Source organism: Cervus elaphus, chromosome 1 (assembly GCF_910594005.1).
Source record: "Cervus elaphus chromosome 1, mCerEla1.1, whole genome shotgun sequence".
NCBI lineage: Eukaryota > Metazoa > Chordata > Mammalia > Artiodactyla > Cervidae > Cervus > Cervus elaphus.
The window spans coordinates 37,417,506-37,443,944 of NC_057815.1; the positions used below are offsets into that span (position 1 = coordinate 37,417,506).

The following is a 26,439-nucleotide window of genomic DNA, read 5'->3' on the forward strand; positions in this document are numbered from 1 at the left end:
CAAAAAGAACAAAAATTCTAAGGAAAACATGTCACTAAATAGACCGTGAAAAGGACCCTTGTTTATAGCAGGAGAGTGAACCCCAGCCGGGAATGTAGAGGATGCTCTGCACTCATCCTTGGCTGACCGTGGAAGGGTCTCTAGCCCGGATTTCGAGGGTACAGATAAAGTTTACCTGGTAAGCAGATTGGTGAATTTGCAGTCAGCAACTAATAAGGATCAACCCCATTATCATTTTCTATAAATTAAAAGTTGAAGCTTAACCTGAGCAGACTGCCTAACTTCCCCATAAAGAAGAGATGGTAGAACTGATTTCTGTGCTTTTTGCACTTGCTTAGCTGGGCTGTACCACTTGCTGAAACAACCTCCCCCTATATGGTAAGAACACAGGGACTTAATGCAGATTCAGGGGTGTAGGGGTGGGGGGGGCAGTCATGCAGGGACTCAGGCTCCTCCATCCTCGAGTCCTTCCCCGAATCCTCTTCATCCTGTAGGCTGACCTGCAGGACAGAGAGGTGCTGAGGACCGTGGGGGAAGTTTCAGGAGCAAAACCTGGATGTGCTTTGCCTCATTTCCAGCCACATTCCAGTGTCCCCGCCTAGCTGCAAGGGAGGCTGGGAAATGTTCTTATGTGTCTAGGCAAGAAGGAGTAGGGTCCCGTGAATATACAGCATTTTGCCTTCCATATACCACATAGAGGGGCATAGTCATATTTTTAAGCCATTATATATTTTATGCCATTTTTCTTTGTCTCTTTAAGAAGTGTTAGGAGTTTACAGCCTCTGTCTGTAATTGAAGAAAATTGTGGAGGAAAAGAGTGGAAGTTGAGGCTTTGTTTTTCTGTGCAGTGAAAGTTTCCTTGGGTGCCAGGGGAAATAAGCTGATTATTTTCTTATACTTAGCTGGGTATTTTAACCGAGTCTTTTCCAAAATTAAAAGAGTTTTCCAAGTGAAATGACTTGATTTAAAATTAAAATAGATACAGAGACTCATTTTTCCCCCCTCAGTAAATTTTCCGCACTCAGGTTCTTGCCTCCCATAATTGAAGGCAACCATAATAACGGATTTGATTGCATGGCTTTTACTATTACTTTTGAGGTAATTGCCAGATTGGCATACACAGTAATTTGTATGTGAGAGGTGATCAGATGTGAACATTTCCATTCAATCATCTCCCTGGAATTCAGACACATCACTGCTTCTGGCTTCAGAATTAGGACCGGTAATTGCGGCTCTGGGATGAACCATGCATCTGAAATAGGCTGTGTTTCATGTGTGATCAGTAATATTATCAGACTTGCCTTGGGAAGCAGAGCTGAGCAGATTCCTACTTTATGCTGTGTGCTGAAGTAGCAGTAGAAATGATAGTAGAAATATAGCGGGGGGGACTTTGCTGGTGGTCCAGTGGTTAAGAATCCCCTTTGCAATTCAAGGGATGTGGGTCCAATCCCTGGTCAGGGAACTAAGATCCTACATGCCGTGGGGCAGCTAGGCCTGAGCAATGCACCTATTGAGCCCCTAGTGTTACAACTAGAGAGTACTCTGGAATGAAAGACCCCGCATGACACAATGAAAATCCCGCATGCCGCAACTAAGACCCGGCACGGCCAAATAAATAAATTAAATATAGCAGGAAACATACAGTTGAGGATGACACTGGAAGGTACCCCCCCGCCTCCTTCAGGATGGAGACAGGATGAGGAGGACTGAAGCATTAGGATGAGAAGACACATTTCTTCCTTTTGTCTTCAATCCTGGATTTGATACCCGGTTAGTTTAATTTTCCTTTCAGTAGAAGGGGAAGCACATTGTTCCTCTGCTCTGCAGAGAGCCCGGTGGTTATGCTTGGTAGAATTAAGAAGCTCATGTGAATGAATGACAAACAGCCCTACCACTGCAGGTCTGTTATTTCTTCCTGAGCTGTCTTCATAGAGGGATGTGATTTTCCAGCTTCCTTGCACATCACAGTCCGTTGTGCTTCCTGAGAGGCCACCTATGGATTTTGTATAGTAACCTGTTACAATTCTTTTTTAATTCATAAAATGTTAACTCTTTAAGACACCATCCACACTTACCCAGATGCAGTGTCACGAAGTTAGAATAACGCCATGCATTTGATATTTGTAGTTTCCGGCTTTCCATTGTGTATGTATAATTTAACCTCTTCCCAGCTCACCTCTAATCTCTGACTGATGGAGATGAGGATATGGGCTTGTGTTCAGTTTGTCCCTAAAATATAATTAGTAAACATACCATGGATTCTTTCTTTATGAATTTTGGATTTTATCATTATAAAAAGTACGTTCATTCCCTGCCTGTCCTTAGTTAATAAGCATTTATTGAATATAGTATGTTCACAGCATTGTAACAGGTACTCCTGGTGGAGACTAAAGAAATGGCTTTAAGAAATTTAGATCCATCCTCTTGCAGGAATAATTATAAAGTCTCTTTGAAACAGAGCGGGACCCTGTGTCTTTGCCTGCATCCCTGTGTCCTCTGTCTGCCTTTTGTCTGTGGAAAACTTTAGTCAAGAGAGTAAGTTTAATCAGAGAAGTGAGAACATTTGAAAACAAAGGAAACGGTCAAAGGAGACCAACTAATAATAATGTTCTCAGTAAGCGTAGTCAGGGACCCCCTAGTTCCTTCTCAAAGGCTACAGAGAATATTCTGAGCCCGGTCCTGTGAGCTGTCTCACAGATGTTGAAACCTAAGGTGGAGAACTTAACTACATGCTGCCCAGACTATGGCCATGACACAAGCTGCTGCAATTCTGAGATTTGGCCTCAAAGAAATGGAAGCAAACCGACCCTGGAACTGAAGATTAACTGTACCTAAAACAATCAAGATGACGATTGGTCATCAGACCACCAGTGACCAATTTGAAGATGACTATCAGAGCTGACTTTGCTGTTTTTGCATGTACCCTCTCCCTCCTCCTATTAATATAAAAAGTTCTAACCCACCAGCTGTCAGTGCGGGGAGTGGGCCTTTGGATAGACGTCCACCCTCCCCACCCCCAAGTCGCCGTCATCTGACATAAATCAGACTTCCTTTCCCACCAAACTTGGCCTGTTTATTGACTTCTGAGTGGCAAGTAGTGGACCCCACCTTCCAGTAACATCTTGCCCAGTCACATTTTCATGCCTTGGCCCTGATGCTGCTATTGTTTTAGACATACTCTGTTTGATATTGCTGAGCAGCCGTAAGAGAGAAAAAAATTGCCAAGCATTATAATCAGCTTTTGTTCAAGTTCTGACTTGCAACTTATCCCAGTTTCTTTTCGATTTGACCTAGTTTCTTTGAGGCTTGGGCCTGAGGGCTATGCTAATTTATGTGATTGATGAGCTGTCTTTTATTTTGTGATATTGACAGAAAAGGAAAATTAACCTCAAATCCAGTCATGGTAATTAGGCTGCAGCTTAACTCACCTATATGTCATGAGAGTCAGTTTCTCCTACTGCCTGTCCAATTCTTCGCAGATGGGTGGCACATTAGCACCTGGGCAGAGAAACCCTTGTCTGCCAGCAGTTTGTCTTGAGACAGAATAGACTTTTTTTTTTTTTCCACTTTCACCTACTCTTGAAGGAGGGATTGTGAATATGAGACCTAGATTTAAGAGAAAACCCTGAGGGCCTTGCTGCAACCTGGAGTGCTGAAGATGAGAAAAACACTAATGGGTGAGTTGAAGGAAGTGAGTTCTTTCTTTTTTATTAAGAAAGAAAGCTATTAATATTTTTCATTGTATCATTGTGCATATAACCAGCTGCATTCCGGAAGTAATATTATTTATTTGTACATACGAGGTGCTTGTGAGGTTTGTGGTTATCTCTTTCTTCTTCTTCTTGCCTCTCTTCTTTTTAATGGCCTTGGCTTCTGTAAACATAGGTGATGTCTGATGGGGTGACAGTTCCAATCTGTTACCATCTCAGGGTGTAGGATGGGATAGAAGATGAAGATGAAATATTGTTTTAATATTCCCTTTCCTTAGTTGTCAGCAGCTTTAGGGGTTCACAAATAGCTTGTGGTTTATAAATATTAAATAAGGGATTCATTATTGGAAAGCGTCAGCATGACTCGCCAAACCCAGAACCCAAGTGACTTAGGCTTTCATGATACCATTTATGATGAGAAATTCAAGGCTGAAAAAATAGCTTCTGTTCTCTTTGGATATCTAAGAACACAAGGGAAATATTCTGTTATTATAATAAAATACTCTCAGGTCTATGTTAAGAAGGCCATGTTAATAACCTTCAAGCCAGACCCTTCAGCATTTAATAGTGGAGAAGCCCATATACTAATACTAGAGGTTCTCGGGGGTCAGACTTCTGACAGCTCATTCTTTGAGTTTGTAGAGACAAGAAAATGAAATGCAGTGAACATCAGCTAAAAACCGTTTAAAAAAATAAACAAAAAACCACCATTGGATTCATACAAAGATGACTGAAATATATAAGCACGAAGGAAAATGGTTGTCACAAAACCCATGCACTTTACTTTGTTGGAAACATATGGAAGCACCCTAGACCTTTCAACTACAGCCCATTTCATTGTAATTCAATGAAAACAGCAATTCTTGGTTTAATAAATTTGATTATATATATTTTCTCCAGAACCTTTAGTTCTTTCAAGTTTATGTGAACAACATATTATAAGACAAATCTCACCCTGGGACATGGCAATTGAGAAGGAGACAGCAGCATCACGAACTATAATGACATCGAGGTCTGGGAATTTATTGAATGGACAAGTAAATCTGCACGTCTCAGCACCCCTGAAGGCATTATCACATTATAGAGTCCAGCATAGGGACAGATTTTATAATGATGACCCCCAGACTCCAAGAAGATATTAAATCATGCTCAGCCTAGTAGGGAAATGTATTGTTCTCTTTTAAGAGCACAGTGTGAAAATTATTTTTTAAAGGCCTTGGCATTCTAGGAAGAAAGCATCATTATTTGGTAAATTCAGGTATGTGGATCCTGTATCATCTAGCCAAGCTGGATGAGAGGAGCATTGGTGTAATTTTTAGACTAAATTTAACACTATTCCATTAGTGTTACAGTATTGGCATAATAATATAACATAACATATGGCATTTATTGAGTATGTTTGTCTAGATAATCAGTTCAGTTCTGTTCAGTCACTCAGTCGTGTCTGACTCTTTGCGACTCCATGGACTGGCATGGATGGACAGGCTTCCCTGTCCATCACCAACTCCCAGAGCTTACTCACAGTCATGTTCATTGAGTCGGTGATGCCATCCAACCATCTCATCCTCTGCTGTCCCCTTCTCCTCCTGCCTTCAATCTTTCCCAGCATCAGGGTCTTTTCCAGTGAGCCAGTTCTTCACATCAGGTGGCCAGAGTATTGGAGTTTCAGCTTCAGGATCAGTCCTTCCAGTGAATATTCAGAACTGATTTCCTTTAGGATTGACTGGTTTGATTTCCTTGCAGTCCAAGGGACTCTCAAGAGTCTTCTCCAACACTACAGTTCAAAAGCATCTGTTCTTCTGTGCTCAGCTTTCTTTATGGTCCAACTCTCACATCCATACATGACTACTGGGAAAGCCATAACTTTGACTGGATGGACCTTTGTTGGCAAAGTAATGTCATAATTAGTACCCGACTATTATTTTATGATTGCCACATTCTCTTTAGTTCTATTGTCACTCTTAATAAGGAAAAAAAATGAAGATCACCTTTCTTTCTCCCTCGATTAAGCTGTTACCTAGAAGGACCCCAGTACAGCATTTAGCGTCTATCAGCCAGACCAAGGCATGTGACTGGACTGACGCGTCCAGGTCTCTCTGGAGAGTCTTCCTTGTCAGCCCCTCCTCAGGGAGATCCAGTCCCGTCTCTGCCTGGGCAGAGTCTTTGATTGGAAACCAGTTCTCCAGGAGCACGGATAGTCCTATCCCTTTGATTCCCTAGCTCAGTTTCCATGGGGGCTCTTCCATACCATTCCCAATGTTCTGAACTCTTAGTAATTAACCTCACCTCCAGGTTGGAAGTTTCATTCTGTCTGATATGAACTGTTTCTTGCTCTTTATTTTTCCACTTCAAAATTCTCCTGTTCCCAGCCCTCCTTCTCCCCACAGTCTCAACAAAGGAGCCACGCTTCTCCTTTGCCCTCTCTCCCACCCCTCAGTAATTGATCCATCTGCCTGCCTTCTCCCTTGCTTTCCTGGCTCCACCCCTCCACTCTCCCAAACCCCCCATTTGGAGCAGGAACTGTTTGTCAACTCTGCTGCCCTCTTCTGCCATCTGGACCTCCTTCCCCTGGTTACCCTGGCTCTCACTGAGACAGGAAGGATGGGGGCAGGGCACAGCCAACAGCAGAATGACGGGACCATTAGGAGGAACTGGATAAGACACAAACTGGTTAGACCAGCTAGCCTCGGGAAGGCAAAGGCTCAAGTTACAGTGGGCTTTGGACCACATTGTACACTCATTGTAATATTTACATTGGCTCATTGTAATACATTAGCATATGCTAAATGACCCACCCACAGGTGCCGTGACAGTTCCCAGGTCAACCACAAAAGTCCAAAAGGTGAGTGGGCCCCAATTCCTGCGAATCCCCGTCCCTTCCCCCAGATAGTTAGAATATTCCTCCGCTTGTCAGCCTGTGGAATTACCCAGCCCATAAAAACTAACAGCCCCCATATCTCAGCTGCTCTCACTTTCTGAATGGACCTCATGTCCTGGGGCCACCTGTCTTGCCTTTTAAGAAGGCGCACATTCTGTCTGTGGAATGTGTGTGTCTTTCTAAATAAACCTGCTTTCGCTTGACTACCGTTCACCCTTGAATTCTTTCTTGCGTGAGGCCGAGCACCCTCACTTGCTAGCCTGTCGCAGAGACTCACCCAAGACCTGGGACATGGCCGTCCTCTCAAGCCCCATTTGTCCTGCAGCGTCGCCTCCCAGCCCCCTTTCATCTCTTGCGGTCCACCTCCGTCCCTTCTACTTTAAAGATGCCTCTCTCCAGAGTCACTCCTGCTGTTTCAGGGTTCATCCTCTTTGGCTGTCCACACTCTTTGGTACTTATGACCACCTTATCCTTCTGGAAGCCTCTCTTTCCTCAGGGCTTTCTGAATTTTATCCCCATCCTCACGATTCTTGTTCTCATCCTGCCTCACCAGATGCCTTCTCCCCACTTCCTGCCTCAAACCTTCAGAGGAAATTGACACTGTAGACAGAGGCTGATTTGGGTATTTTTCTTTTCATCTCTGATGCCCCTGAAGTATCTGTGTCTAAGTTCAAAGACTAGAGCATTAAATAATTTTCCCCAAACCACGTAATCAATGAGTAGAAGAGTCTGAACTAGTACCTGGATCTTCAAGCCCAGTGATTTTTCTAATTTTGCCCATATTTGGACACTTTCCTGTTTTCCCTTGACTCTTTTCTTCTTCCAGCCCTTCACTGTGGGCACCGAAGTTTATCTCTCAGCATTTTTCCCTCTGCTTTTCCGCTCAGCCCCTCCACGTGTTCATATGACTTCCAACTACAATCTCAATTAGCTACAATCTTAATCCAAATTTGTCTGCAGATGAACCCCTCTCCCACGCTATGTACCTGTATTTTTATTGGGTAGACTAGTGCCTCAGGATGCGCAACTGCATGAAATAACATTTGTAAAGCCTTTGGTGACTCCCAAAGTGCTCCCATGTTTAAACCTTGTTTAAACCTCTTCATCATTTAGGAAGCGCTGTATCACTAACTGCTTTTGATGGGTGAGGCAGTGAAGCTCAGAAAGGTAATAGGAGTCGCTGAGACACAGGGAGAAAAACCAGAGGGCTGGGTTTGTGAATTCAGATCCACCTGGACTGCTCTAGGTTCTCGGGGGTCCAGTCCGAGTCTGAGATGGCCATTGTCACCCTCTGCTCCGCCCACAAACGGTAATGCCACGGCAGGAGCTAAGGTGCACACCAGTGGCAGCTCCACCCTGTGCCGGAGTGGAAGTGCTTGATCCCAGGGACGCTCCCTGCCTCACTCATCCCCGAGACCCGTGCCCAGCAGTGTCTGTCCATCAACAGACTTGATTACCAAGTGTCAGCTGGTTTCAGTTGAATTGCTGAGGGCACAAGTCTTCTGAGACCCAGACACCAAACCGTACAATCATCTGTGACTCCTCCTTTCTGTCCTACCAATATAGTGAATAAATAAGCCCGGTATAACTTCCTTTTCCCAGTGTTTTGGGCATTTCCTATGCTGCCCTCGCTTTCAGACACTGACTGGGGTTTTCAGTTCCAGGTGTCCCTAGCCCTGTTGCTGTCGCCTCCTTCCTGGTCCTGGGCTTCAGCCTGCGGCTGCACTAATGTCACCTCGGTGTTCGCAAACACCACTCTCCTCCTGGGCACGGGCTTATTTTGATGCTTGAGGGAACCTTAGACATTGTCAGCTCCAGCCCACCTCCAAGAAAAAGCAGCAGCAAGACGCAGCCCCAGAAAACCAGAGTCACCTCTGCTGTGGGAGTGTGTGCCACCCACGACTCGTGATGCTGGTCCAGGGCCTCTGTGTCATTCTGCATCTTGTCTTTCTCCCGATTGGGAGTCTCCCGTGATTCTCCCTCGGCTGCCAGATGAAGTCTGGGTCTCTTTGTCCAGCGTGGAGACACTCTCCGTGACCTAGTTCCAACATGCTGTTCGAATTATCTGACACTAATCCCTAAATCCACGTTCCAGCCAAGATGTGCTGCTTACCATTCCTTCAACATGCCCACTGCGTTTCTGCCTCCTTGCCTTTTTTAGGTAATTCTCTCTACACATAATCCTTTCATCTCTCTTCATTGCGAGTCATCCTTTCCACTAAAAGTTCCCTGACTCTCGTCCAGTTGGAAAGGAAGGATCTTCCCCATCTGTGAGTATCCCTAGCGTGTTGCTTCTCCGCTCTGGGTCTCCTTGGTCTGCCCTGCATCCTGTTTTCTGTAGCTGTGCTCGTCTGATCTCCCTTTTGAGTCTAAGCATCTTTGGAGCAAGTAAGAACTTACCCATCCTGTATCTCTCACTGTCCAGCAGAGGGGCCCCGTCTGGCCTGGGGTCTGTAGCAGTTTGGTGATTGGATAGTTGAAACATGACAGAAAGTGCTGGGGAAGCTGTGACCAGCACATTGCAGCATTGGACCCTGAAGAACGTTTGGGTTTGGCCTCCATTGTCTTGGAAATAACTTCATTTTAAAAACATCCTGGAGATGCTGAGAAGGGTAAATGCTTTCCCTCTCACCTTTTCTTGCCATGGCAGCTGCTTAGGGCTTGAGTAATGAGACTGCTTGCACCAGTGGTAAAAAACCAGCCTGTTTTTATCACAGACACACTGCTTGCTATGGTCTCTGTGTGGCCTTGGGAGAAATGAGTGTTTATGTTCTGGGATGTGCTGTTATATTTCACAAATATATGGAAGTGATGGGTGGTGAATAGTCCTCTCCAGGGCTGCTCACTTCTCACTGTCTGTGTAAATGTTCATCGGTTTGTCTCATTTTACTATATAGACTTATCTAAAAATAATATGCCTAATCAAAAGGAAGATTCACTGAGGAAATAAAGAATTCTGTGACTTTGGGGTATTAAGTGAGGTAAGTGTTGAATAGAATATGTGTGAGGTTGTAATAACAATGAATTATATAAGATAGATGGTATTGTTTAAATCGGTTTTTACATTTGGCACATATGTGCCAACATGAGCTAGATCTTTTTCTCCCCCTCACCTCTCACCTCCCCTTCCGTAGTTATATACTGCACTGGACTTGGAGGAGGTGAGAGCCTGTGTTGTTCTTATACATGAGGAGGGAAGATGAAGGATGTCATAGACCTTTACCAAAAGTTTTTGCGCCTAGATAGTTTGATCCCAACAACTTCCACTGTTTGTCCTTAGCTAGTGATTGAACATTTTCACTCATTTTTAAGCCATCTCAAGCACCAAATTATCCAGACAAGTTGTACCATTCGGTTACTAAGCAAATTAAAAAACAGACAAGTTAGCTGTCATTTGTGATTAGGTCCTAAGAGTAGAGTATAGCCTACAGTGCAGTTCAGTAGTCACTCAGTCATGTCTGACTCTTTGCGACCCCATGGACTACAGCACGCCAGGCTTCCCCATCCATCACCAACTCCTGGAGCTTACTCTCAAACTCATATCCATTGAGTTGGTGATGCCATCCAACCATCTCATTCTCTGTCATCCCCTTCTCCTCCTGCCTTCAATCTTTCCCAGCATCAGGGTCTTTTCCAGTGAGCCAGTTCTTGCATCAGGTGGCCAGAGTATTGGAGCTTCAGCTTCAGCATCAGTCCTTCCAATGAATATTCAGGACTGATTACCTTTAGGATTGACTGGTTTGATTTCCTTGCAGTCCAAGGAACTCTCAAGAGTCTTTTCCAACACCACAGTTCAAAAGCATCAATTCTTCAGCACTCAGCTTTCTTTATGGTCCAACTCTTACATCCATTCATGACTACTGGAAAAACCATAGCTTTGGCTAGACAGACTAGTTGGCGAACTAATGTCTCTGCTTTTTAATATGTTGTCTAGGTTGATCGTAGCTTTTCTTCCAGGGAGCAAATGTCTTTTGATTTCATGGCTGCAGTCACCATCTGCAGTGATTGTGGAGCCCAAGAAAATAAAGTCTGTAACTGTTTCCATTGTTGCCCCATTTATTTGCCATGAAGTGATGAGACCAGGCGCCATGATCTTCATTTTTTGAATGTTGAGTTTTAAGCCAACTTTTTCATTCTCCTGTTTCACTTTCATCAAGAGGCTTCTTAGTTCCTCTTCACTTTCTGCCATAAGGGTGGTGTCATCTCCGTATCTGAGGTTATTGATATTTCTTCCAACAGTCTTAATTCCAGCTTGTGCTTCATCCAGCCTGGCATTTTGCATGATGTACTCTGCATATAAGTTAAATAAGAAGGGTGACAGTATGCAGCCTTGACATGCTCCTTTCCCAATTTGGAATCAGTCCATGGTTCCATGTCTAGTTTTAACTGTTGCTTCTTGACCTGCATACAGATTTCTCAGGAGGCTGGTAAGGTGTCTGGTATTCCCATCTCTTGAAGAATTTTCCAGTTTGTTGTGACCCACACAGTCAATGGCTTTGGTGTAGTCAATAAAGCAGAAGTAGATGTTTTTCTAGAACTCTTGCTTTTTTGATGATTCAACAGAGGTTGGCAAAATTTGATCTCTGGTTCCTCTATCTTTTCTAAATCCAGCTTGAACATCTGGTAGTTCTCAGTTCACATACTGATAAAGCCTAGCTTGGAGATTTTTTAGCATTACTTTGCTTGCATGTGAAATGAGTACCCCTGTGGGGTAGTTTAAGCATTCTTTGGCATTGCCTTTCTTTGGGATTGGAATGAAAATGGACCTTTTAGTCCTGTGGCCACTGCTGAGTTTTCCAAATTTGCTGGTATATTGAGTGCAGCACTTTAAAGCATCACCTTTTAGGATTTGAAATAGCTCAACTGGAATTCCATTACCTTCATTAGCTTTGTTTGTAGTGATGCTTCCTAGGGCCCACTATACTTTGCATTCCAGCATGTTTGGCTCTAGATGAGTCATCACACCACCATGGTTATCTGGGTCATTAAGATCTTTTTTATATAGTTCTTCTGTGTGTTCTTATCACCTTTTCTTAATATCTTCTGCTTCTGTTAGGTCCATACCCTTTCTGTCCTTTATTGTGCCCATCCAATAGCCTACACACCATTGTAAGGTGAATTGCGTTATTTTAGAATCAGATCCTGTAAAGACCTAGTTCTCAGAGCATTATTTGTTTGGGGCCTCAATTGTAGGCCACCACTGTACAATAGAAATGAAATATGAGCTTCATATACATTTAAAATGTTTCTAGTAGCCACATTAAAAAAATAAATGCCTGAAATTTTAATGTAATTTTACATATCATATTTAATTTAAATAGCATATTTTATTTAACTCAATACGCCAGAAGTATTATTTCAGTGTGTAGTCAATATTTTTAAAATTGTTAATGAGATTGTTACTTTCTGTTGTTGTTTCTAAGTCTTTGAAAACTGGTGTGTATTTTATACATCTCAGTTCTGGTCACATTTCAAGTGTGTGGTCGTCACACATGGCTAGTGGCCACCATATTGGAAAGCATATGTCAGAGCTGATTGGGATGAAATTCTCTGAGAAGGAAAAGAAAAAGGGATGCTTTTACCATTTACTCCTAAAAAAGAGTCAGCAAATGTATTTTGTATTGAGTCAGGTAGTAAATACTTCCACTTTAAAGGTCATCTGGACTCTGTAGCAACTATTCAACTCTGTGAATTGTATCATAGTAGCAGCCACAGACAACATATAAGCAAATGAGTGTGACTGTGTTCCAGTAAAGCTTTATAAAAATAAGCGGTGGGGCATGGGACACTGCTCAGTGTTATGTGGCAGCCTGGATGGGAGGGGAGTTTGGGGGGAAATGGATACATGTATATGTATGGCTGAGTCTCTGCTGCTCACCTAAAACTATTGCAACATTGTTAATCAGCTATGCCCCAAGACAAAATAAAAAGTTAAACAAAACAAAACACTGGGCAAGTCAGACTTGTCGACTGTAGTTTGCCTATTCCAGTTCTTTTAAAAAACACTTTTTATTTTGTGTTGGAGTATAGCCGATTAACAATGGTGTGACAGTTTCAGGTGAACGCAGAGACTCAGCCCCACGTGTCCATGCATCCATTCTCCCTCAGACTCCCTTCCCGTCCAGGCTGCCACATATTCTTGAAGAGAGTTTCCTGTGATGTACAGTAGATCCTGGTTGGTTATACATCTTAAGTATAGCAGAGTGTACATGTCCATCCCAAAGTCCCTAACTGTCCCTTCTCTGAGTCTGTGAATCTCTTTATGTTTTGTAAGTAAGTTCGTTTGTTTCTTTTTCCATTCCACATATAAGGAATGTCATATGATATGTCTCCGTCTCTGTCAAACTTACTTCACTCAGTAGGACATTATTCCATTCTTAAGTTTAAAATTGTTCAAGCATATAAATGAAAATAATTTCTGTTTGAAATTAATGCTTCTATGCTGGTTAGTTCTATTTGTACTGAGAAGCTAACAAATACAACAAAATAATGAGTTCTATAGTTTATTTCATCTTTTATAAAATGATTGTTAATGCTCATTTTGTTCCAATTTTTTTTTTGGTTTGTTTGTTTAGAAAATGAGATGTTTTTATATCACTGTTGATCACAACTTTTTTTCTCTTCCCCACCCCTCCATCTGGCTGGCATAACATTTCTGGATGATTTGGCTGTTGCATTTCTACTTATATTACTGTTTTACAACAGGTAAGACCTTTTCCTTTTGAACTATGATTCTGCTAAATTTTATAAAAATTAACATATAATAGATTTTGTTTTTTAAAAATATTTAAATGTTTAGGGAAATAATGTGAAATAGTTTCCATAAATTCGTCTTATTCTTAGCTACAAGGAAATAGTCAGTGGTGCAGAATCTATGGTGAGGTAGATTTCAGTCAGCAATGGAATAACCCCTGCCTGAAAATATTTATAACACATGCTTTACATTTAATACATAATTTTAAAAATACCTACATGGAGGATTCTGGTAGTGTCTTTTTTTATTCCCAAACTGGATATAACTATCATAAACCCATACACACCTTTATGTGTGTTATGCTGGTCACATTAAAACTTTAAAGAAAATTATTTTATTGAAGTTCAGTTGATTTGCAATGCTGTGTTAATTCCTGCTATATAGCCAAGTAACTCAGTTATACATAAATATAATTTTTTATATTCTTTTTCATATAGTTTAACCACGGGATATTAATATAGTTCCCTGTGCTATATACAGTGGGATCTTGTTGTTTATCCGTTCTATACGTAATAGTTTGCATCTGCTAATCCCAAACTCCCAAGCCATCCCTCCCTCACCACGCTACCCCTTGGCATAGTTACATTAAACCATTTTGAAAACTCTTCTTACATCAAGAATGCTGGAGGGAGAATAGTCTTTGTAGCGTTGGGGAGTGTGCTATAATATCCTGCGAAGCTGGGAGCAGCTGACTGTACAGTGAGTTGACTATTCAGTTATGTAGTGGGGAACACTAGCTTCAGATTTGTTTTGATTCCTTTATATGAACTGATTGTAGACCAGCTCACTGGAGTGGAACAGGAGGATGTAAAGAGAGAAGATATAAACATCTTTAAGTCTCCTCTTGTTATGCCATTGTATTGTGTCTTGGAGGGGAAAAACAAAACTTATTAAGATTTGTTCTCCCCCATTTGAAGCAACAGTAATCACAGCATCACTCTGATGCCCTCAGGCAACAGATCAGCCTGGAGTGGCTCGACTGTGGTCAGCTGGTCGGGTGACCACTGATGACCCCCGAGTTTCTGTGGCAGTGCCTGGTTCAGACCTCCCCATTCCTCCCAGCGCTGCCCTTCCCCCCTCCATCTTTCTTACACAGCACCAGGAAAGAAAACGCCCTCAGCTTTCTCCCTGCCCAGCCCCCAAATGATCTTTTCGTTTTTAAAGATTTTTATTTATTTATTTTTAACTGGAGCATCATTGCTTTACAGTGCTGTTAGTTTCTGTTGTACAGTGCAAATCCGCTCTATGTGTACACATATCCCGCCCCCACCCCGCCCGGAGCTTCCTTCCCACACCACCCCGCCAAATCCCAGCCCTCCCATGGGATCCCTGTATCCTTAACCCACTTTCCTCCTTTCCAGTTTCAAGGAAAAGAAACACCTCTTGGAAGCTGAATTTTGCACTTGTTTCCACCTCCTCTGACTTCCTCTGGGACCTTGTTTTGTCAGTTCAGACTCTCCCTGTGGCATTTTCAACCTGTCTTCCATCAGCAGTTCTTTCCCTCCAGCCCTCAAATGTAAGGTTTCCAGGGGCCTGAGAGGAGCAGTGAAAGCCCTGCCCGTCTTCGCTTTGCTCCTCTTCCTTCTTTCCCCCATCGTGTGTCTCAGAGGCGGTATCTTTACCTCCTTTTTCTTCCACAGCCATTCTATTGGAATTGCGTCCCTCTCCATCACCCCTTCCTCAGGCTCTGCCTTGACCGTACTACACCCCAGGAGGGCCTGCCCTTGGGCCTGCAGAGCGTCCACCTGCGTGGACCCCAGGTCTGTCCCAAGCTCTGCTCCCTCCTCTGACTCGAGTGCGCCTCTCCACGCCTGCCCGCCTGGCTGCACTTAGAACCCAGTTCAACCACACCCACCATCTCCCCTCCTTCCCTTCCTCCCATCACCAGGGTTTCAGTCTCTTCCTCACTGTCGCCCTGTCCCTTGTGAGGACCTCTGGTTCCGCCTCCATCCTCGCTTTTCTGCTTCCTCTGCACAAACCACATGTGCCCTCTGCAGGATCACTGTCACCCCTACCCTGCTGCTCACCTCTGTTACCTGCTGCTGTCAGATAAATCTTCGGGAAGTGTCATTCTGACCCCACAACCTTCCTTGTCCAGAATCTTCCTCGACTCTTCACCTTTACTGACAACATGTGCAAAGCACTTAGAACTGTGCCTGGCACATAGTAGGTGCTCAGCAATGCCATCCTTTTCCTCCTCTTCCTCACCATCATCTGTATTCTCAGCCTCTTAGCTTACCATTTAAATCTTCGGTGATCTGGGACAGCCTTCTCTTCTGCTGTATTTTTATGTTCGTTGCTGTTCTCTCCTGCCTTCTACCATCACGCAGGGATGACATACTTAGGTTTACCAAGGGCTGAGACTAAAGCAGTGAATGACATACTGTCCCTGGGCTCATGGAGCTCTGGGTCTCGTAAAGACCCGGATGTGTGAGCAGGAAAGTGGGACACACCCCGAGGGGTCTGTAATAGAGTATAACAGAAGCTGAGTAACTTGGTTGTATTCCCGTTTGCCTGGATTTCCGGCTAAGGAGCAAAGGTGGGGACAGAGGCCCCGAGAACCGTGCCGTCTGAATTAGCTGCCAGCAGTTTGGTACAGAGCCTCCCCAGGTCTGACCAGAGGTGGTAGAAGCAGCCTTGCTCTCATGGGTCAGGAGAGCCCTGGAGAGGACATGGGGTCAATCCTTGGTACCATTCCCCTCTCCTCCAGACCAACTGCAGCCTGGTGGAGGCTGTAGAACTAGTCTTCTGCCAGTCAAAGGGCAGACTGGCATCTCCTGCTGGCTTGAATCCAGGCTGGGCTTCTGAACATGTAAGCCCTCCCTGGTGTGGTCGTGGAGCAGAGTGGACGGAAGATGATGAGGGGGCTGTTGGAGGGTGTACCCTCTGAAAGGGGGAGCCCGTCTGAACAGAGAGACCAGTGCACACTGCTCTTTTGGAGACTGTTTAGTGCTCCAGAGCCTTGTGCTTGGCGCGGTGGGAATGACTTGCACCTCGGGGTCCCTGGAAGGCAGACAGAGTGCCATCTCCTCCCTGGCTCCCTGGAGTCCCTATCGGGTGCAGAAGCAGCCTTCCTGGTTCCCCCAAGTCCTCATGAAGCAGGATGGAGTAGATGAGGCAGGCGTTGTGGATATGCTGCCAAGTGAGAAGATGCTAGATGGAGGGAGGGGTGGGGTCAGGAGAGAGGTGGGGCAGTCAGGGGTCTCTGAGGGGTTCTCCGTTACAGATGAGGGTGAAGGTGAACCCTCATTCCAGAAGATGCTACAGAATGTACATGGAGATCATCACATAGCTGGAAATTACCAGCGGATGGAGGTAGAGCATGCCTGGTGAGACCAGCTGCCTGCTCACCACTAATGGTCTTTCATGACTGTCCTGCATCACCTTCCCATCCTGTGTGTCTTGGTCTCCGCTTCCCTCACTCCACATCAGAGAGGTCAGACAGAGAGGGAGGGACCAGAGGTTCTTAGTACAAACCTCTTGTCTCCCTGTCCTCCGCCAACACCCCACCCAGGGGCTAGTCTTAGGAGACGGTCTTCATTCCTCCATGCAATGAAGGAAGATGAGTGAAGAGGGTCTTAGAAGGAAGTGGACTAACTTTAACCTCTGGACATGCCTGAAAAGTTCTGGCCGCTGTTGTGGCTAAGCAGTAGGACTAGTGATTTGGCAGAGTACAGCTAAAGGTAATGGTTTGAAAATGTAAACCCATTTCATTTTTATACTCCTGCAAAGCCAGGGTTTCTTGGCACAATCAAGGTGTACAGTTAACCAGAAGGTACAGTCAAGATGCCGCAGGCATGATAAGGTTTGAGATAACTCTTCTGGAATGATGAGGACCTTTCTGCCGAGGGGACTGAGCTCACCTTCAGAGTTGAAGGATGGAAGAACACTGGAGAGAACCAGGGCTTGTGGGGAGCTAAGAGGTCAGGGGTGGGGGAGAAGGCATTCCAGGAAGAGGATCCTGTGTGTAAAAGCTTAAGGGAGGGAAGCAGAACAGAAGCAAAACTCAGGGAATTCCAGGTAGTTCCCCACCAACGATGAGAAATCGGCACAATAGGGATGAGGCCAGAGGGCAAGGAAGGGGCAGATCAAGGAGGGGGTTTTACTGCATCCCGTGGGTGACAGGGAGGGTTTAAATAGAAGCAGGTTATGCGTGTGCAGCCGGGAGAGACCACTTTCTCCCAGAACTCCCACTCTCCCGTTCCCTATCTGTGACTTTTGAAATCCTACTTTTAATTCAAGGTTTATCTGAAATGCTGTTGCTGTTTAGTCGCTAAGTCATGTCTGACTCTTTTGCAACCCCGTGGACTATAGCCAGCCATGATTCTCTGTCCATGGAATTCTCTAGGCAAGAATATTGGAGTGGGTAGCCATTCCTTTCTCCAGGGGATCTTCTCGACCCAGGGATTGAACCTGCATCTCCTGCATTGCAGGTGGATTCCTTACCACTGAGCTATTTGGGAAGCCTGCATCTCTTCTAAGAACTTCTGTGATCTCTGCAACAGCAGTGATCTCTCCAGATGGTAGCAAACTCTCGGAGGCTGCATGTTGCTGTGACACCTTCAGCTCCGGGTCTTGTAGGACACAGCTTGTGCTCAGGGCCTCTCCCCCTCTCTGCCCTGCAGGGTCCGCCTCTAAGGTCTAAGGCAGCTTCCAGACCTCCCCCAGGGCCTGGCAGTGTGCCTGCTCCTAGCGCAGTTATTCTGGGTGGTTGTGTGAGTTTAAGTGTGGCCTAGACAGTTTTGAGTATTTGTCCTGTTTTAAGATTTCACAGCAGGTTTACTGAGGATCACTGTTTTCTGATATGATACTGATAGTGGTATTTAATGATGTTTTCCTTATACTGTTTAGCCCTGGCAGAACTTAGCCAAGGTCAGTCAAATCTTTTTAACAATGAAACAAGACTTTCTTTTTAACAAATGAAACAAGACTTGCCTGGGTCCAGTAGAAATCTATAGAGTCTGAAGAGTTTTCTCTTCAAAACCAGGATCTCAGGCAAGGATTGAATACATTCTTTGGTTCCTTCTCTTCTGCCTGCTCTTTTTCTTGCTCTGCTATGTGAGAGTATTGTCTGAGCATCTTGGATCAATAACTTCTTGAGGACATGGACATACTCCAAGAAGAACCCACTAACCTTTACTTAACTTTTGAGGAAAGATGAGAAAGTAATTTGTTTTCACTGTGTTGTATTTTTCTTTGTCAGTTCTTATTACGCACGCACACACACACACACACACACACACAGGGGCCGTAAAACATGATTTGTAGAACCTAGCAACAGAATGCATTAGTGAACTTTTACCCATTTTTATTTCCAGGGCCAAGCAGGGTGGTACATTGTTGAGCTGAAATGTCTCCAGGTTTAGCATATTCTTTAAATAGATAGGAAATAAAGGCACACAGGTTTCCAGGAGACGAAGATCATGATTTTCTTACCGTGTAAGTATTTTTCTTCCTTCCTTCCTGGGAAGGAAGCTGGTTTCTCCCTCCCAATAGGCAAATCAGCCTTGGCCGACTCGCTGTGCTGCGCTGGCTTCCTTGGGCAGAGAGAAGATGACCATTTCAGGGACTGTAGATTTATAGATCTACTGTAGATCTCACTGCAGGCTGTGAGACCCTCTCCCAGGGACACCGCGGTGGCCCAGGGCCAGGCCTCCGAGCTCCTACTGGGAGGGTAATGGTGGCGGGAGGGAGGAAGTGAACTCAGACACATCAGAGCCCTGGGAGAGACCGTTCCTTCCCACTTTTCCGTCTCAGACAGCCCTGCGAGCTCACTGCAGGACCCCTTGCATTGTGACTCCCAAGTGGAAGATAATAGAATACACTGGAGCATGAGTCTGCGGTTCCGAAATGCCATCATGCATTATTTATACCCCTTGATACAAAAATATATCGCAAATGAATTTAAATGAGAGAGAGAGAATATTTCTTCTTTTTCCCTTGATGATAGATTCAGACTGGATAAATTCTTTTATTTTATTTCCTCCTGTCTGCTAAACTAGGCCAGCGTGTTTTAGAAATATGCTTTTATCTTTGAGGTGAGTGAAGTGGCTCAGCTCAAGGAGATTTTTCTTTGAATAAAAGAGTTTTCTTTTTTTTTTTTTTTTTTAAACCGGCTTTCAAACTGTGTTACGTTCTCTGCTGATCAGCTTCGGGAATGTTAGAAGTTCTGTCATTTAAAGCTCTGTGGGAAGATGAATAGAGCTACAAAGCTATAGGTGAATTATGAAAAAAAGATGAGTGGCAGTCTGTTTCTAAAGACTTACTCCATCGCTTCTGATGGCATTTGGGGAAAATAACATGGGAGAGAGAGCACAGTTTGATTATTTATCAGAAGAGTGCTCAGTCGTCTGTACTAATTTGGTTGCTATTAAAGAACCAGAGAGAAAACGACCCGTAGGGAGTAATCATGTTACTGAGTGCCCGGTAGGTGCCAGGTGTTGTTTGAACACTGTACTTACGTGACTCACTTAATCCAGTCCTCGGGGTTGATATTAGCATCACCTTGTTTCACAGTAGAATGGAGAAGAGGTTAAGGAGCCCGCTTAAGTGCACGCAGCCGGGAAGGGAGGCGTCTGGGCCTTGACCACAGGCGGCCACGTGCTCGCGGCCACGTGGTAAACTGTGATACTGCGCTGCCTTCCCTGCCCATGCTGACGGGACCGAGACCCCATGGGCCCGCGGCATGCAGAGCCAGCGTTTCTACTTCATGTTTATACACAGCCCTCAGCCACCTTCTGTTGAACCTTTGCTTTTACAACTGTAGGTTAAGACACGTTGATTGGTTTCAGCAAGGGAGCCAAAGACACCTACCTGGCTGGAAAGTTACCTGTTCACAGTCTTACGTGTCTCATGTTAGCAACAGAGCAGGTGATATAGGTAGATAGACAGACAGGTATGTAGACAAATGGATAGACAGATGGATAGCTTAATAGAGAACAGTTCATAGGTGTGGAAAGATACTGACTTAAGTTGCACCTTTTAAAACTCGTGCTTGTTAGGCTTTCACGTAATCCATGTAGGCAGTGGCCCAGGCACTCGGGAGATTTGTGACTTTTGGCTCCTGATGCTTTTACAGGAACACATGGTTCTTGCCAGGGTTGTAAAACAGGAGCTAACATCTTCATTATGCGGTGTTTTTCCTGCATAACATTATAATAGATAAAAAAGTGAATCCTATTTTCCTGTTAGGTTCTAGTTATTTATTTAATTGAATGTTTACTTCAGGACGTTCTTATTCTACATGGCGTAAAGTCACCGGTAAGAGTAAAATCACACTTACAGTTAGAATTAAATCAAACCATAGTGAAAATCTTTTCAGATAACTTAATATTAGAATCCCAGATACAGCAATATAGAAAAGAAAATTTCGAATATTAATAATGCATTGGACTTTGAACAGGCCAAGGAATAAGAGAGCTTCTTCCTCCCAGGCCACACCAGGTGGGAGGTGAAATTTCCATGCTCAGCATAGTCTCAGAGCTGGTTCGCTGTCACACTAGCTCTGTAGCGGGGGAAGAGTCTTCCACGTCGTTCCCAGCGCCCAGGATGCCGCCTCCACATCCTCTTCTCCTGGTTCTCACGTGTACCAGTGCCCGTGGCTGCTGTCCTGAGACGTGCCAGCTGGCTGCAGGGACACCTCTGCTGCAGTTCACCCTTTTGGGCCTCAGAGTTCTGTGTCTGAAAGTGGGGGGGGCGGGGAGCAGTGTCTCCTCCAGGGCACTGTCACCGAGACTTAACTCCTGAGCACGCTGACCACGCTGTCCTCTGCTTTCCCTGAGAAAAAGACAAAACTGAACTCTAAAAAGTTGAGGAAAGTGTGGTGGTGGCATCCAAGATGTTGACCAAGAATCTCAGAGTCAGTGATGGTGACTGGATTTGCCCGGACAAAAATTAACATTGACATTAACATGAAAAGAGAAATAGAAGTTCTGGACCCAGATGTGGAAAAGTAAACTTTGCTAGAAGAACTAGCTGTAATAGATGTGGTTGAGAGAAAACAACTGAGGCTAAGATGATGAAAGCAGGGGGCACTGAAATAGGAAAGACACTCGTAGAAAAGAGCTGAGGCTTATTTAGTGCTAATGACTGGCAGTGCAAAACTTGCAGTAATGTGAATTGGGCCAGAAGATCAGAGTGTAACATGTGGACTATTCCAAAGTATGCTAAACTGGGAGAAAGAACAGGATATGGTGGAGGTTTTAATGAAAGAGAAAATGTTGGATACATAGAAAGAGAAGAATCTGATGGTGAATATGATGAGTTTGGACGTAAGAAGAAAAAATACAGAGGGAAGGCAGTTGGTCCTGCATCTGTTTTAAAGGAAGTTGAAGATAAAGAATCTGAGGGAGAAGAAGAGGATGAGGAATAAGATCTTTCTAAATATAAATGAGATGAGGATGAAGATGATGCTGATCTCTCAAAATATAATCTTGATGCCAGTGAAGAAGAAGATAGTAAAATAAGAAATCTAACAGACGAAGTCGCTCAAAGTCTTGGTCTTCACATTCATGATCTTCATCACGCTCATCCTCCCCCTCCAGTTCAAGGTCTAGGTCCAGGTCGTGTTCAAGAAGTTCCTCCAGTTCGCAGTCAAGGTCTCCTTCCAGTTCCAGAGAACATTCGAGATCTCGTGGGTCGAAATCAAGATCCAGCTCCACGTCCCACAGGGGTTCTTCTCCCCCACGAAAAAGATCTTACTCAAGTTCATCATCATCTCCTGAGAGGAACAGAAAGAGAAGTCGTTCTAGATCTTCTTCATCTGGTGATCGAAAAAAAAGACCAACAAGATCATGGTCACCTGAAAGCTGGGTGATTGGTGAAAACACTAAACAACCCTGAGCCCAGGGCCAGCCCCTCGGAACACCACTGCTTTACCCAGGTGCCACAGGTCACCTTCTGGATCATCCCATTCTGGTTCCCATTCAAGTTCAAAAAAGAAATAATGTATTAAAATTTACATCTTAAAAAAAAAAGTCCAATATAATGCATGAAGCATAAAAAAAAATAAAAAGTTGAGGAGAGAGAGGGAGAAAGACCATTTGTGGGACTGACATTGCCATCCACTCCAAGAATATTCTTTCTAGCAGAAATCTTGAAAGCTTTCAAAACTGGGTATTTAGGAATAAAAATAAATGAAAGGAAAAACTGGGTATTTAGGTGCGTAGAAAGTGATCTTAAACTTCTACTTTACAATGTTACATAAATGGGTTTTGTGCATCACTTTATAGGTTAGGTTTGCCTTCTAGTCATACCTTTGGGCCCACCTTATGACCTGTGCAAACTTGAGGATCACCAGGACATGGGATCTTGCCTCTGATTGCATCACTAAAGAGTGAGGACTCGCCCTTTTGAACTTGGATGTAAACTCACCCATCTGGTTGGCAGCTTTCTCGCCCATCTTGATGTTGAGGTGCCCTGAAACCGGTAGTGCCTTTGATTCTCTGGGATCCTGCTGCTTTTGCTCTAGCCTTCGTTTTTTCATCTGTAAAATGGCCATGGTCTCGTGTTAGAAGGCAAGTGCTTTGGGCTGTACTGCCCCAGCTCTGCCTCTCTCCAACTGAGTGACCTCACACAATTGCTTCTGTAAGTTTCAGGTGTCCCTATGGAGAGTAAGGGGTTGAAGTAAAACTTCTGACACTCAGGAAGTACTTGCTAAGCCTCATATGGTCAAGTTTGGTCCTTCTTAACTCTTATTTGTGTCAGCCCCCTTCAGATCTCTAGATTCCAGCACTGATGGCCCAACCTGGTTCAGTGTCTGGGAGGTGGGCAGAAAGGGATTGATACCTCACTGGCTTAGTGACAAATCAAGTCCTTTGCTCCTCGGTTTGGTTCCCAATCATTCAGCATCCCTTCAGCAATGCTGAGGATACAGTGCTGAAGAAGATAAGCAAAGTTCCTGTCCTGACATTATACTCCACTTAGATGTTTTGTAAACAGAACTCAGGGGTTTCCCTGCTGGCTCAGTGGTAAGGAGTCCACCTCCCAATGCAGAAGACACAGGCTCAATCCCTGGATTGGGAAGACCCCCTGAAGAAGGAAATGGCAACCCATTCCAGTATGCTTGCCTGGAAAATTCCACGGACAGACGAGCCTGGTGGTCCATGGGGTCGCTAAAGAGTTGGATACAACTTAGCGACCAAACAACAACAACAAAACAGACGTGACAGTGTCAGGCAATCTGCTTTTGAGCCCAAGATCCTGCTATCAGGGAGTTTCTGATTACTGAGTACAGGGTTTTCTCTTTGGGGTGACACTGATGTTTTAGAACTTGATGTAGATGGTGATCGTACAACATTATACCACTGAACTGTACACTTTTAAATGGTTCATTTTGCATTATGTGAATTTTGCCTCAATTTAAAAAAAAAAGATCTTATGATCAGCTCCACAGGCTTCACCCTAATTTGTGACTCATCCTGGGCCTGATTCTTACTGACCTTAGGTAATTTCTTCCCTGTAAATTCCTTTTCTTTATTTGGAAATGCCTTCAAAACTCTTGGGTCAGGACCAGTTGTTGCCTATGTAATATGACTTCAGCACCTGAAAGAGTGTTTTCCACATGTAATGAGTTAATAATAATTATATCTCCTGGTAATGCCTAAGATTCTCCGTCTGTTTCCACAGTTTCACGCAGGGCAGTGTCCCTTTTTTTGTGAATTCTCTTTGGGGAGCATCTAGGAAGGGAACAGAAGGGCTCAAAGTGCTGAAGGAGGTTTGGTTTCCATGGGCTGCTCTGCCCCAGATGGCGTAGGCCTGCATGTCAAAGCTCCAAAGGACAGAGTGGAAAAATGGGGGTTCTAACACAGAGTACCCCACCTGGAACCAGTTTCCTCCTCTGTCTACACTCCCCTGAGCAAGAGCTAAAATGGTTACGAGAGCTTCCCGTAAAACTAAGGAGCTGTCTGTCCTATTGAGAGGGGGTGTTTGAGAGCTGTCCAGTGGCTTGTGCTGAAACAGGGGTGAGAGAAAACTTGATTGAATCAGTTTCTTAATGGGACACAAATCCACCATTCTGATGGAAGATCCATTGGATTCAGGCATTTGGCATGAGCCAGAGACAGTCTGAAACAGACATTTGTCTCCCTGTGGCTGCTATGGCTGTCTCAGATGCAATCAATTCTATATCGTTTCCCCATTTCCAGCTGTTGCTATGTTCTGGGGAAAAGGCAAGGGCAGATGAATGAAGGAGACAGAGAATGAATGAGAGAGAGAGTTTGTATGTGACTGGGTATGATTTATTTTTGTAGATATCAAGTTAGTAAATGAATGAATGTTGTCCATATTCAGTGGCAGTAAATAAATCATAATTACAAATAAAGCTTGTAAGTACTTACAGAATGTAGACTAGAAAAAATCCAAAACTACTTGCTCAGGCCCTGACCCAAATTTCTAACTCCTATTTTTTCCAAGCAGTAATAGATAATTTGTATAGGAGGTTTAAGAAATTCTCCTCTTTTCCCTTATTTCCTTTAAAAGGTGTAGTAGATGCTTGGTTAAATCACCTGAAGCTATTTTCCCTTTTCTAGTGCAGGATATATATATATATTTTAACCTGGAGTAATGGGCTTCTAGGATAGTCACATTCATAGTGTTTAACCCTGTCCCATGGTGATAAACTTTTTGTCAAAATCTAGAATCTACAGACACATAAAAGAATAAATTACATCTCTGCGTATTCTTTAGATTTATCCAGATGTTAAAAATAATTAATTTTTAACATTTTGTGAGCCCCAAATTTCACACAGTATTACTGAGCCATCATAGATGCATGCTCTGTTTTATATTATTCCCTTATATTCTGTATTCTGTTGTTTTCTATTCCACATCATATGATTTCATGTTGGAACATACAATACTGCTATACAGAATCCATGGACTGCTTTGGGTCTCTGTGAATTCCTCAACCAGCTTTCAGAACTTCTGTTTATTAGCACTTGTGTGCATTTTCTGCAAGCTTTACTGATGACATTAATCAGGTGTTTCCAAGGTGATCTTAGTGACCCAGAAAAGCTGAAGAGCTATGCCCTTGGGAGGGCTCTAGTTACATAATAAGTCAGAGATTATTTTGATAAGTTTGTAATTCATTTAATTACGCATTTAATTTCAAGGCAACCTTAATATGAATAGTGATTTAAGAAATCCTTTTCCTTTTTCTGTGGTAGAGCTTCTTTTTACCCAGTATACTTTCCTAAGCTGGAGCATCACTATGTGTAGAAATAAAAATTTGGGCTATATTATTTTCAGTTCTCTTCTAATTTGAACTTTAACCAAAATTTTTTTAATTAAAAAAAGTAATATGTGTTTATTATTGAAAATTTACAAACTCAGACAAAAGAGTAAAATTAAAATTACCCATTAAACTACCACCTAAAAATAAGTAATATTAACATTTTGGTACCCATCTTTTGGATCTTTTTTCTATGTCATATGTATATGTTTTACAAACTATGGTTTTTGATATTACAGTACAAACTTACTTTGCTCATTGTAATATCATTTCTACATGGGATTTTCCACTGTATTTTTTTTAAATGTCAAAGATACCTGTAGAATATTTAATTGGCTGATTTATTTGAACAATTCTTATCATTAAACATTATTATTAGTTTCTTTTTTTTCACCTATCAACAGGATTGCAGTGAACATCCTTGTATGTTTCTACACCCATTTTATATTCTTAGTACAAATTTCTACAGATGGTATGAGTAGGTCTAAAGATACAACCAGTCCATCCTAAAGGAAATCAGTCCTGAATATTCATTGGAAGAACTGATGCTGAAGCTGAAACTCCAATACTTTGGCCGCCTGATGCAAAGAACTGACTCATTTGAAAAGACCCTGATGCTGGGAAAGATTAAAGGCAGGAGGAGAAGGGGACAACAGAGGATGAGATGGTTGGATAGCATTACCCGACTCAATGGACATGAGTTTGAGTAAATTCCGGGAGTTGGTGATGGACAGGGAGGCTGGCATGATGCAGTCCATGGGGTTACAAAGAGTCAGACACGACTGAGCGACTGAACTGAACTGAAAGATACAAATGTTTTTGAGACATACTTCATAGTGATCATGTTGTACATTACCGTCCTGGGAGG

At 43.6% G+C, this 26,439-nt stretch overlaps 1 protein-coding gene and 1 pseudogene across 24 annotated transcripts in view; both read left to right on the plus strand.

Moving 5' to 3' along the window:
- Window positions 1-26,439, plus strand: part of NCAM1 (neural cell adhesion molecule 1) — a 346,316-nt gene that overhangs the window by 73,270 nt on the left and 246,607 nt on the right. The window lies entirely within an intron of this gene.
- On the plus strand, window positions 16,545-25,705 carry LOC122692191 (annotated as a pseudogene).